Genomic DNA, 14,459 nt, shown 5'->3' with positions numbered 1-14,459 from the left:
ATTTAGATCCATAATCAGAGCCCATAACCTGCTGCTCCAATATGCACATAGACAGAGGTTAAATGCAAATTAAGAATATTACATTACTTTAAAACATAAAGAGGTGAGGGAAAATAAAAAGGTTACGGTGAAATCAATATTGATCTAATCGTAAAAACATTATTTGATCTCCTTTGTAAGGTAAGCTTGTTTCAACTCCAACACGTTTATCTGTGTTCATTTTACACCGCGACCTACCGTTCCTCTCTACTTAATTATGATAAAAAAGCATCTTAACTAGCTTTAGCAACAACTACATCTGGCACCGAGGGTTCAAGTCCTACCCGTGGTCTCTAGCTGCATGTCTCGCACCTTTCTCTGTCTTTGGATGTACTTTATCAAATATCTATCGAAAAATCAACGATAAAGTCTTTCAATAACTTCTGTGAACACTGGGAGCTTTGCGCATCAAAGCAGCATTTAGTATGTAAATGCAGGTAAAAGTTGTACAAAGTCTACAGGGTGATTTTTCTCCCGTCCGACAAACAAAAAGATGAAGTTAGCCGTATGAAGTGTGTCAAAAACTGCATACGTAATAATACTGAATATCAACCATATTCATTTAACACTCTGAGATAAGGACCATATGTTTTTTTTTTTTTTGTTATGGACCCTTTAAGTGTTAAATTAACACTTTGTTGTTTGTTTTCTGTCACATGAATTAAAACGTTACGAAGAAAAACATTTGAATTTACTGGTGATTAAAATATAGAAGCTTTACACTGCCAAACGTATTTTGTTGTTATCGTTTAGCACATATTCAACATATTCGTAAAGGATAGAAAAAAATGGATTAGATCTTATCTTCTTCCTCCCTAAGAACCAATCAGAGGTCATTATTAAGTGTTAAATTAACACTTAAAGGGAGGGATTTAAGTGTTAAATTAACACTTAAAGAGTCCATTTTAACACTGATGGTGCTTATCTCAGAGTGTTAAATTAACACTCCGGATTTTACTGTGTCAAAAAAGTCCTCAATTGACTTCTTAAATCCCCTTTGAGCTACTCTAAAATTATGACAAGTGTATTTTCTATCACCTGATAACTTATATATTCTGTTTCTTCTTGTTTTAAAGCGCTCCATTGATTCTATATTTAAGAATTCAAGGATATTGTATTTCCATTATGCAACACAACGGCCTGCAGTTGTAGCTTAGTGCAGACATGAAACAATCAGAAACATGCAGTTCAATTCCTGAAGTGCATTTTTAAATTGCCGGGAGGAAAGTGAATGAAGAAAACAACGGTGCATTATATGATAGATAATGGACGGCATGTTTGACATCAGGGACCTGGCCTTGAGTCAAATGCAGCTCCAAACTTGTTCTGCATTATTCTAGACACAAATATGTCCTTTTATCCAGAAAGCCATATTTCAAACCTTTATTTCAATATTTGTGACTGAGATTTTAAGTTAAGGATTTGTGTGGACATATTTGACATGCCAAACAAAGCGTGAGGCTGGAAGAAATTCCCACAAACGGTTTCCTTCTTATCTGATTCTGTTCCCATTAACGACATATCCAGTAAGTCAATGACAAACCTTACATTTGTACTGCAGTAAAAAAGCAACATAGACATTAATGCGACAGAAATACGTATCTAAAACTATCTAAATAAGTGAATAACTAACAGGTCAAATGTGACTGCACAATGAATACTTTAGATATTTTAAGTACACTTAACGGATATTACTAAGGTTTTTGTTGCCGTACTTTTACTTGCAGTGATAGTACTTTTACTAAAATAACGGATCTGAATGCTTCTTCCAACATGTCCATTTTACACTGTTAACAATCAATAAAGGAAAACACATAATGTCATATTTGTATCACTTGTTCAGATACACTTTTCCACTTAACGAGTACTTTTACTTCTGATATTTTAAGTAAATCTGTCTAAACTACTTTTCCTCACGTTTTGCTGAGCAACAGACTAAAGGTGGCTCTTCCAGCTTCCTTCCCTCCAACTGATCAAAATCAACGGACATTGTTAGAGCAGCCGCCCGAGGATTTAACAAACACAGTAAATGCATCATGAACTTATTAACTTTTTTCTTATCTGTGTTTTTGTAACGGCTCATTTGAAAGTGTCAAAGCCCACAAGATGGTTCAAAATCAGTGTTTCATTCCACATATCGTTGTATATATATATGCCGTTAATAACTGTGTAATATATACCTGGCTGCTACAGTAGACCCTCAGAGCTGTTACATGATGTGTATTTTGTAAATTGTGTGACTTTAATACTATTTAATGCTTGCTTCTACGTAACATCAAGCTGTCTTTGGCTCTTTTCTGCGGTAACAATGTACCTTTCCCCTCTGTGGGACTAACAAAGGTTTTCTGATTCGGAGTGAAATCAATTGTCAGTCATCCAGAGTACATTTCAGATGACGCTCGGCATGATGAGCAGTTCTTGTAATATTTTGTGGTGAATGAACACCTGCAGGAACATCTGCTGGTGTCTATCTCCGCTGACAACCTGCTGAGTCTCGCCCGCCCTCAATTTCCCCGTAATAAAACATCTGTGTGTGTGTGTGTGTGTGTGTGTGTGTGTGTGTGTGTGTGTGTGTGTGTGTGTGTGTGTGTGTGTGTGTGTGTGTGTGTTGTTCAGCTCATTGTGGAAGTAGTACACACACACACCTGTAAATATCGCCTCACGACTGCACTGATGTGGATTTATTGCAGGAGGTGAATCTTGAGAGGAGACATCTCTAGGTAACATTCATTTACTTAGAGATGAGGTGGGCTGAAGATCGGAAGGTTGTGAGTTCAAATCCAGCCAGGAACACCACCACTAGTGTGCCCTTGAGTAAGGCACTTAGCCCTTATTTACTCCAGGGAGAATGTCCCTGTAATTGGTAATTGTAAGTCGCTTTGGATAAAAGCGTCAGCTAAATGTAATGTAATGTAATTTCAATCCACCGCACGGTTTTTATAAACATGCAGGAGTGGGAAGGAAGCTGGAAGAGCCACCTTTAGTCTGTTTAGTAGTTTAGGCAGATTTACTTAAAATATCAGAAGTAAAAGTACTCGTTAAGTGGAAAAATGTATCTGAACAAGTGATACAAGTATGACATTATTTGTTTTCCTTTAGTTGATTGTTAACAGTGTAAAATGGACTTGTTGGAAGAAGCATTCAGATCCGTTATTTTATCACTGCAAGTAAAAGTACGGCAACAAAAACCTTAGTAATATCCGTTAAGTGTACTTTAAACATCAAAAGTACAAGTATTCATAGTGCAGGACATTTAACCTGTTAGTTATTCACTTATGTTTTACTAGTTAGATAGTTTTAGATACGTGTAACTGTCGCATTAATGTCTGTGTTGCTTTTTTACGGCTGTCCAAATGTAAGGTTTGGCCTCGTCCTTCATACGTTCACTTATTATCTCAACAGATTCCACACAACGCTATTATGAAGTCAAAGGAAAGCAAGTTTAAATAAATATCAACTTAATATTACTGCTTTCATCTAACCTAATACAGTTCAGTGACATGTGTTGACATCATACATTTAATTAAAGTTAACATATCAGTTATTTAAGCGAATGGTTCATGCACAGAATGCATTTAAGATCATCAGGAGCATTATCGTTGAACCTGTCTCTAAGAAGTCATATTTTCGCGAGTGTCTCTCCCTGTTTCCAGCTTTGTGATCATTTCCATCCGTTTCTGTTCAACAGCTTCGAAATGTGTTCAATTATACCACGAAATAAAGCTAGCAAATTGAAGCTCTTTTGTTTAATTTCAGGCTCCAGTGCGTCCGAAGTCAGACAGCTTGAAGGTTGACGATCAAGAGAGTCTTATGTTGTCTTGTACCACGCTGACACATGAGTTTTTACGCATGGCTCCAACATATGAATTCATTTTGATGTGATGATCGTCTGAGGCGTTTACTGACGGCTCCAGTGATCATTAAGGGAGAACACTACAGCGCTGCGGTGGTTTAGAAACAGGAACCACAACAAGACAAAACACTCGCTCTCGTCTCATGTGTCGCTCTGAGGTTAGTGTTCCTGCCTCTGAACATGAAGAACTCACACCTGCTCCTCTCCGCTCCGACGAAACAACACTTTTGTTAGCGTCTTTGTAAAATAAAGTGACTGTAAGGTCGTCACACCGACACAATTTCTTTTTCAGCGCCTTAAAGGTCCCCCATTATACTGTTTATCATCATATAGGGCTCAGATATACAGAGCCTGTCTCTGATTGGCTGAAAACACCAATCAGATCTTTGCAGCATTACCCATAATCCCCTCTGTTTCAGCCCTGTTTCCAAAGTGCTGATTCTCTGTCTGTTACTTTAGATGAAAATAAGGAGCCCCTCCCCACGCCCCTCTGAGAGAGATTTGGTTACAAAGAACTCAATGGTGCTCTAGGAGGAGATTCAGGTGATAAGGGGGGGGGGGGTTACCTTGTTACTGATTGGCTAATGGTTACACAAGACAACACATCGTCATGACATCATAAAGTGGCCAAAATCTGATCAGCTCATTTTCAGACAGGTTTTTATAGAAATGGATCAAAAAGAGAGAGAATCTTTGTTCCTGAAACTTTCAGAGTCTCTTTCCACAGAGGGGACACATGTTGATGTAGAAGAGACATGAAGAAGAGGGGACACATGTTGATGTAGAAGAGACATGAAGAAGAGGGGACACATGTTGATGTAGAAGAGACATGAAGAAGAGGGGACACATGTTGATGTAGAAGAGACATGAGAAGAGGGGACACATGTTGATGTAGAAGAGACATGAAGAAGAGGGGACACATGTTGATGTAGAAGAGACATGAAGAAGAGGGGACACATGTTGATGTAGAAGAGACATGAGGAAGAGGGGACACATGTTGACGGATTGGCGTGTCTTCGAGCTGTGATTGGGATGGAAAACACCTGAAAGTGAGGACTCCCTGTTAGTCACCCGGCTATGGAGTGTGTGTATCATTACTGAAAGAGAGTCAACGTGTGGGCAACAAGCACGACTAGGACATGATTCACTTCTTTCATAAACACCGTGTTTCCTCGCCGTACATTCAGTCCTGCGGAGGATTTCCCTCGCGGTGCCGTCTCTATTTCCCCCCCCCCCCCCCAACCATTTAAAGTCCGATGAGCGGCGTGTGATTCGAGCCGAAACACAGGAGGATGTCTGAAGTCCTGCGTCGACAGGAGCAGACTTTCTGACGGTTCCGAAACACACAGAATGTCAGTGGAAATGAGGTTAAGAATGAGAAACAAGTTTTACATGTTTCTCAATGACTGAAAACAGATGGTTTCTCCATGCGGGGGAACTTCATTCAAGCTTCTTTGAAACATCAGAGTTGTGAAACAGAAGCATTTCTCCCACTCACAGCTTCACCTTCATCATCGGGTCTTATTTGTGTGTAACTGTATTGTTTGTCAGGCAGCTGCATGATTATTTCATCACAATGGAAAGAATAGAGATTGTTGTTACAGTTATTTAAACACGCTGTAATAATGTCACGCTGTGTTTGCGTAATTACTGAGAAATCAATCGGAGAGAGGCATCACGGTTTGCAGGTTGCTTGTCATTAACGTAACGCTGATTTGTTGAGGTTTAATTATGACGTTGGTTAAACTGTGGAAAAAGTGCCTTCCCCTCCCACAGCGCCTATACATGCCGACATGCAGAAACGGCTGTTCCTGTAAAGTCTAAGCGTCTACGTTCCTGTAAGTAATCAATCTGAGCACATCATTCATCCACATCACTGTCTGAATTAGACTTCTCTCATAAAGGTTGACCTATGAGTTGAAGCACAACACAGATGAACATGTCCAATGTCACAGCATTTAAACACTGCTATGAACAGTCTTTTGTACTAATGTAATGTTATATAATATGCATCCACACAAGTGACATGTGAATATGTATCTATGTGTCTATGTTGATTATATATGTGTGTATAGATATATAAGTTTGTGTACAGGTGTGTGTGTATATATATATGTATATCGGTTTTATTTAAATACATATGTGTATTCTTTTATCTTCGGGATTGTGGGAAACAGTATTTCGATCACACACAAAGATTGACATTAAAGTTGACTTTGATAAACTTGCATTTACTGACGCACCAAAGTACATTCTGCGGGGGAACTTCTGAAGCAAGAGGAGACAGAGAGACACGAGGAGAGCCGGAGCTTTGATGGCAAACACTGACGGTTTATTTGGAGCTTCGGCCGGAGAATTCACAAGACACGTCACGGGCCACGAGTTGACCACAGGGCAGAGATGCCACAATCAATTCTGACTCGGACCCCAGACCCGTGGGTTTAGCTAGTTCTGAGAGAATAATCAACATTGTGCAGAACAAGCTAGAAGCATAACACCTCTATCAGCTGACGCCGACAGGCAGGAACAGGGAGGCAAACACTGAGAGCACAGCAGCCCAGGCTACAGGTGCGTGAGCTCAGTCAGGACAGATACACTGGGTCAACGTTATGGGCCCTGACACAGGGCCGGCCCTCGGCATAGGCAGTATAGGCGAATGCTAAGGGCGCATCAACCCATAGGGGGCGCCGAAAATTGAAAAAAAAAAAATATATATATTTTTTTGCATGCCCCCAGACCCCCTAGAGGAGCCCCCCCCCCACTTAAATCATGTTCAAATGGATAGGAAACTAAATACAGTTGCACACATCTTGTGTCAATATCTTTGTTTTTGTGGTCATGCCACAACCATGCACCTGCGAATCATAGTGAGTGTCTGCATTTTGGGGGGGGGGGGGCGCCAGCTAAAATATTGCCTAGGGCGGCAAATTGGTCAGGGCCGGCCCTGCCCTGACACATTCAGTTCTAGTACATTCATGCAAAGTTGAGCCATTTGTCCCGTGTAAGGCATGTTAGTAACATAATGTGTTTTTGATAACCGCCCCACAGTGCACACGGAGCTGGAGAAAAAGGACTTTTGGTTACGCTGTTTGCTTGGAAATATGTGCGATATGAACTCAGGATGCTGCTCTCTCTGATCAGATTTAAATTCCTTATTAATTAGATTAGATTAGATTCCTTTATTGTCACTACACAGAGTACAGCGAAATTCCAAGTATTCCCAAAGGTGCAATCACACATAACAGACCGTATAATTTGACAATACAAGCCAAAAACATTTAACATATACTATATAAAGTGACAAACATTTGTACCTATGATACATAGAACAGTACGCTTATAAAGCAATACAACACTACTATACAAATACAAAAACAAGAACAATACGGTCAAGGCAGTAAAACAAATAAATAAGTTATTGTACATGTGTTTGTCAGTGCAGTTGATCATTACAAAAGTAGAAGTAAATAAGGACAGAGAAGCAGCAGCTCCGTCTGTAGATGCTTCTTATGATAGTGTTTCTGATTGTGACACACATCCTTGTTTGTCTGACTGCTGCTTGGCCGGAGATGTTTAATGTCAACGGGACTAAAGGTTAAATAAAACCTCTGAAATGAACACGTTTTGACATAATATTGCAATATCTTGGGCGCTTATAGTTAAGATGGCATTTCATGACAGTGGTGGTGTGTAATCAAGAATAATTACTCAGTATTTAAGAACACATTTGACGTACTTTTGGGATGTTTTTTTTGTATTTCTCCCACGTTTCTTCATCTCAGAGGCAAATATCTTAGAGCTTGTTTTGAGGTAATTATTTTTCCGTAAAACAAACAAGATTCTGAATGTTTGAGATAAACCAGAGGATGAAGAGCGTCTTTCTGGAAAATTATTCACTTCTTAAAATAATAAACGATGCCTCTGGGATCGGCGGAAAAATGCAACACAATCAATCAAAAATAGTCCAAATAAATCAGACATCATAAAACACCAACAGGCTGACTTCAAGTTCATTTAGCTGATAACATCTGCATGGCTTTTACTCGTACTTAAGTATCTTCAAAGCGTAGTATTAGTACTTTTACTAAAGGATCTGAATACTTCTTCGACCAATGCTTGCACATCTAAATTGTCTTCAATCAAAAAAAGGCAAAAAATACTCTCTCAATGGATTTGGTTACAGTAATAGGGAGGCATGTGGCGCAGTGGATTGTGCGTTGGTGTTCGGATCAGGGGGGTTCAAACCCCACTGCAGTCAGCATGTCCTTGTGTCCCTCAGCAAGACACTTCACCGCAAATTGCTATGTAATGTATGTATAAGCGAATACACTTACTTATACTACAAAAAGTATCAAATCTCCAAGGGTAATCTGTCTCTCAGCAGCCTCAACGTTTGTTTGCAAATGAATTTCACATCTGCTGCTTAAAAACTGCTGCATTACATAAATACAGGAGTCTGACGTTGATTAGAAAATTAAATGATTCATTGTGAGCCAGCATTAGACGCACAGTATGCGTGCACGTGTGAGAAACAAATCGCAGTACAATTAAAACATTGGCAGGAATATTTCACTTCAACCGTCTACAACATGTTGCCGTTACAACAATTTGCAGGCACTTTTAAAAAGAATAGTAATTATGTTTTATTTCATCCGCAAAATGGAGACCAACAAACATTCTGAGCATGAATTAAATTAAACTCCACTAGTGCTCTTTGGGTGAGTAGAAGGAAAACACGTGCTGTCGATTTAGGATTCAAAAGCTCCAGGAGTCACTATGTTTAGTTCGCGTGAGTGCGTGTCAGAAATAGAAATTAAAGAATTATGAAATGAAGGTTTTATGTAGCCTGGAAAATGTTGGTATACTTTTCTGGCAGCTTCTCAGACCCACATGGGACATTTCCGTGTTTGTATATTTGTGTGTTTTGCCTTCGTCATTTATTTTCAGTATAACCAAGTTCATACACTATAGTAAGGGATATTTGCCCATACAACAAAACGACTGCTAACCCTAACCATTATGTGACATTTCATGGCTCAAGGTTCTTTACTCATGGGAACGTGTTCTTTAGCAGGTTAACATTAAAGTTGCTCTTTGGCAGCAAATGCATTAAAATCAGGTGTTTGCTTTGTTAAACTTGTGTTAATATTCACTTTAAGCAAACTTTATTTACTGTACGTCATTATTTACTCAGGTGCTGGATCGGTGAAATACAAGCAGCGGTGGGAAGTACTTTAAGTATATCTTGAAGCTGATACTTTTGTACTTTTACTTGAGTAACATTTTGATTGCAGGACTTGTCACTGAGTATTCCTACACTCTGGTACTTCTACTTTTACTCAAGTACAAGATCTGAGTACTTCTACTTTTACTCCAGTACAAGATCTGAGTACTTAAGATGGACTTTTATTAATCCCCGTGGGGAAATTATTTCTCTGCATTTGACCCATCCTAGTGTTAGGAGCAGTGGGCTGCCATTTTGAACGGCGCCCGGGGAGCAGTGTGGGGAACGGTGCCTTGCTCAGGGACACCTCGGTAGCACTTGGTCTTGCCGGGACTTGAACTGGTGACCTTCCAGTTTCCAAGCCAAGTCCCTATCGACTTCACCACCACCGCCCAACTGTGGTACAACTGTGGTACAACTACTTCTACTTTTACTCCAGTACAAGATCTGAGTACTTCTACTTTTACTTAAGTACAATATCTGAGTACTTCTACTTTTACTCCAGTACAAGATCTGAGTACTTCTACTTTTACTCCAGTACAAGATCTGAGTACTTCTACTTTTACTCCAGTACACGATCTGAGTACTTCTCCCACCTCTGAATACAGGGGGGGACACTCACTGATATATTCAGATATTTCAGTTTCACTTTGAAAGATTGAAAACTGAGTAATAGCCATGAAAGGGAATCCTGTTGCCTCATAAGAAAACTCCCCCAGAGACAGAGGATCTATCTATATATATGTATAACAGAGTGAGGGAAACACGGCTTGGTAGTCGCCTCCAGAAGAGGCAGAAGACACCCATTGAGTCATTAACTATGAGTGTTGACAGAGAGAGAAGTACAGTACGGGACTTCTTATTTCTTAGTCTATAAGGAGAAGTCGGTCATTACGGCTCCAGCTCACGGGGTTCGAATACAACCCAGATATGAGGCCTCCTCAGTGTTCGAGACGTTGTCAGGCAAACTGTGCCTGCTACATTTCAACGTCTGTAATACAACGTGTTTATGTTTTATGACCAGACGTGGTAATAGTTATCGACAGGCCGAGTCCGATTATACCGATGGCTTCAGTGCAGGACTGAAGGGAAGAAGTGTCTGCTAGTATTTGTAGGTCACAGACTTTAATCGTTGGCCAATACCACAACTATAAGTGTCAGGAAATAGTTAATTTGAACACGAATTAAAGCTCATTTTCATTTTACAATTCCAATCAAATGTGCAGGAACAAAGAGAAACACAACTAAAATATGTCTTTCCTTCTACTAAGACTTCACGGTTGATTTACAAGAAACATGTCAGCGTAGGAATAGAAGTTAAACGCACATGGTTAAGGTCCAATCTTTAGGAACATAGCGTTAAAATGTGCAAAACGGGAGCGAACACAAGTTCAACTGACCGTGTGTCTTGAACCGCGCGTCGACGTGTAACCGTTTAATATTTACCTCAATCATGTAACCAGACATTTTGTTGAGGAATAATGAACGGCTCTGTATTTTAATGTTTAACATTTCCTTATTTAGGCTCACATGTTAATAATATCCAGACTGTTTGCACCAACTGTTCTTAGGCTTTCAGGTCGCTCGAAACAGTTGGGACTGAATAACATTATCAGTGCGCAAAGTTGTTTCTTAAAATCCCATATTGCTAATTAACAAATTACTTTTAATCACGATTAGTTGACAAACTTGACATGACACAATTAAGCAAAACACCAACCAAACATGGACTCTAAATGTTTCATTAGACTTAATAAAAACAGACATTTTGTTTTTGTAATACTATGTAACTCCTGCGCTAAGCTGCCACGGCTGATTCGTTTTTTGACAATTTGATTGATTGATTGGAGTTAATTTATGTTCATATACGCTTTACTGTATACCACATTAGGTATGTGGACGGCGACATGCGCGTCATGGTAAAGTAAACTTTCATTAATAGACATATTAAAAAGACACTATTAAGGCCTCAACTAAAATAAACTAAACAAGCTATCGTCTGGTTTTCTCTTTCAGGACGTCTGAATGTTTTTCATGATCAGAATACATAAATTACAACAAATATAATGACCCTAATGATGATAATATAATATTTCCGTATTCTTTAAATGACAGATTTGTAATAGCAGGCCACTAATCTGCACCGCTTAGCGACAACAGACCCTGACAGCCAACAGGAACCAGAAGTTTCACAATCTTTGGTTTAATACTTATCATATTTCCAGAAACTTCTTCCATTAGAATACGTTTGTGTTCCACTTGCTTATCTCGCAGCCCATTGTTGCCAAATGACAACAAGTTGCTGCAGGTATTGCACAAGTTAACATCTTCATACTTCAAAAGACTGAGTCACAGAGACTTCTATTTTTGGCAGGAATGATTTCAGATTTTGAAACCCTTCTCAGGGTGGTTGCAAAACACAAAGAATACAGTAAAGCCTCCATAAAGGTGAAGTCCGTACATCAACGCTGATACATTGAGACGACTTCTCATCCTGCATTGTTCGACGAAGTCCATCCCATCTGTGTTTCTATCAAACAAACAATCCCCAGGCTTTCTTCCAGAGCATGGGAGATATTCTGGCTCGTCGTATTTTTGGCATTATTTGGCATTATTTGAGGCGAAAATACAAACAAGACAGATGAAAGCAAACCAAGGCCAAGACAAAACAAGCAGTGTGTGGATAATGAGACGACGAGTTTTCAAATGAAAGCCCAAAACAGTCCAGGTTTGAGTGCTCTTTCCTCATTTTGATATTCCTCCGCTGTCTAAAAGCTTTTATCAGTATTCGTAGAAATTATTATGACCCTCGAAGACAGACAGACATTTTCATATCCTGATTAATGCGTCTCCCTTCTTTTAAAAAATGTCCCTCAATTCAGCTTTTTAACAAGTTAGAGATTATAGTGGTTTAGTAGCTGTTAGTCTGGAGTACTCACATGTGATGTTCTCACTGCAGCGATGAGTTCAGCTCTGACATTTTGTACTCACTGCAGGTGGCTTTTTCTCTCCCCGTCTCTCACACACACACACACACACACACACACGCATACACACACACACACACACACACGCACATGCACACACACACACGCACGCACACACACACGCACACACACAGGAAGTCAGACACCACTATGATCCCATCCTTTTCTGTAATGTACAAAATGGATTACATTTACATTACAAGATTAGTTTACTCTCTCTATCTCTCTCTCTCACTCACTCACTCACTCACTCACTCACTCACTCACTCACTCACTCACTCTCACACACACACACACACACACACACACACACACACACACACACACACACACACACACACACACACACACACACACACACACACACACACACACACACACACACACACACACACACACACAATCTACAGTAAACACAATGACTCCTTACTTTGTTGCACACACTATGAAGACAAATATATACAATGTTTATTATGTTTCATTTCATTTCAAACCTTTATTTACCCAGGTGTATCCCATTGAGATCATTGATCTCTTTTCCAAGGGAGACCTGCTCAAGTAGTTCCACATGAAACATAAAAGCATCAACAGAACAACAAAAGGATATCATACAGCATCATTTACATAACTATCCACATAAACAGGTACCAACAGCTTCCGATTGAGTAGCATCCAACCGAGCTTTAAAAACATTTAGTGGCACCAGATTGTTCAGTTTCCATTTAATTTGCAGACTATTCCAAGACAGAGGAGCTGCGCATCTAAAAGCTGTCTTCCCTAACACAGTCCTAGCAGTTGGTACATTTAATAAAACCACAGCATTCGATCTCAGGCAGTAGCCACTTACAATTCTCCGAGAGATCAGGGAGCAGATATAAGATGGAAGTTTCCCTAGCATGGCTTTGTATATAAAAAAGTACCAGTGACTGAGCCTCCGTACAGTTAGTGAAAGCAAAGCAGCCCTTGCATACAGGGTACAGTGAAGGGTTAATGCTTTACAGTTTGTCACAAATCTCAGAGCACTGTGATACGCAGCATCTAACTTGCTCAGGCAATGGGCAGGTGCATTCATATAGACCAGATCCCCATAGTCCAGCACAGGTCAAAGGTCACAGAGCCTTTTCCTGGCCTCAACGAGAAACAGGACTTATTCCTGTAGAAGAACCCTAGCCTAACCCTCAGTTTTTTTAGCAGGTTATTGACATGAAGTTTAAAAGTGAGACAATCATCAAGCCAGATACCAAGGTATTTGTAACAGGTAACCACTTCAAGATGTATTCCTTGCGTTGTTACAATATCTAAAACAGGCTCTGGTGTCTTTTTAGCTTTTGAAAAGAGCATTACCTTGGTTTTATCCACATTTAAAAGAAGCTTTAATTCAGAGAGCTGAGTCTGAATCGTGTTAAAAACAGCCTGTAATTCAACACCAGCCTCCTGAATGGAGGGACCTGCACAGTACATCACAGTATCATCCGTATAAAAATGTAAAGTAGCTTCATCCACATTTTCACCTAAACTATTGATGTAGATGGAGAAAGGAAAATGTAGGTTTGTGTTACAAAATGCAGAGTTCCCTAACAATCTATTGTTTTCACTCCTGATTATATACCAATGTATACATGTAGCCTACAGTATGTATGTCGTTGGTGGTGAGACAGGTGTTTGCTGAGTTACACTACTTAGTGTCGACAGCTGCATTTACTGCACCAGTTGTGGGGAATTCAGAGCTTCAATGCAAACATACTGTAAAGCATATTAAAAGAGATTAAATAAGTTAAGATAATGTTTGATGTTATGTTGAAGACGGTATAACCCTGACATTTGTTTGACTTTAAATCCTTTTACAGTAGGTTGTGTTGTTACTGGCAGTCTGCATTACTCACATTGTTTTTAAATGGGATTCACGGGACAAAATGCACATTCACCGCTTTGTGATTTTATCTCACTGATAATCGAAATCGTCCTACACTTGAATTAAGATTGTTAAACACCTGCACTTTTGAAAGAACATCCATAACATTCATCTGTTTGCCACTTATAAATGGGGCTAAGCCTGCGAGCTAGTTCAGGCAGTCAATTTGAGCACCATGATACATTAACACGTGACGGCAGCCAATCAAATCCCATTTCGGAAAATCTGACAGCTCAAGCCGTAGCCAATCAAACCGCGTCTAAGCTGGGAGAGATATCCCGCCGTTCATTTCTATATTTCAAAAAAAGTTGGAGGAGAAACTAATTATCGCTGTAGCAAATCACCCGGTTTTGTATGAGCAGACCCTCTTCACCTACCGGGATACAAACCGGAGGAACCAGGCATGGAGGGAGGTGGCAGAGACAGTGGGGGAAACTGGTAGGT

The 14,459-nt window shown here is 39.7% G+C and overlaps 1 protein-coding gene across 1 annotated transcript in view; it reads right to left on the bottom strand.

Moving 5' to 3' along the window:
* Window positions 1-12,126, bottom strand: part of cd4-1 (CD4-1 molecule) — a 28,638-nt gene extending 16,512 nt beyond the window's left edge. The window contains exon 1 of the mRNA XM_034103023.2: window positions 12,056-12,126. The gene's annotated coding sequence lies outside the window, so the exon portion shown is untranslated. The remainder of the gene's footprint in view (window positions 1-12,055) is intronic.
* Window positions 12,127-14,459: the final 2,333 nt, after the last annotated feature.

The sequence above is a fragment of the Pseudochaenichthys georgianus genome, chromosome 16, assembly GCF_902827115.2.
Source record: "Pseudochaenichthys georgianus chromosome 16, fPseGeo1.2, whole genome shotgun sequence".
In the NCBI taxonomy this organism is placed as follows: Eukaryota; Metazoa; Chordata; class Actinopteri; order Perciformes; family Channichthyidae; genus Pseudochaenichthys; species Pseudochaenichthys georgianus.
Note: the sequence above shows the minus strand (reverse complement) of the source record. Positions and strands in the feature narration are given on the sequence as shown.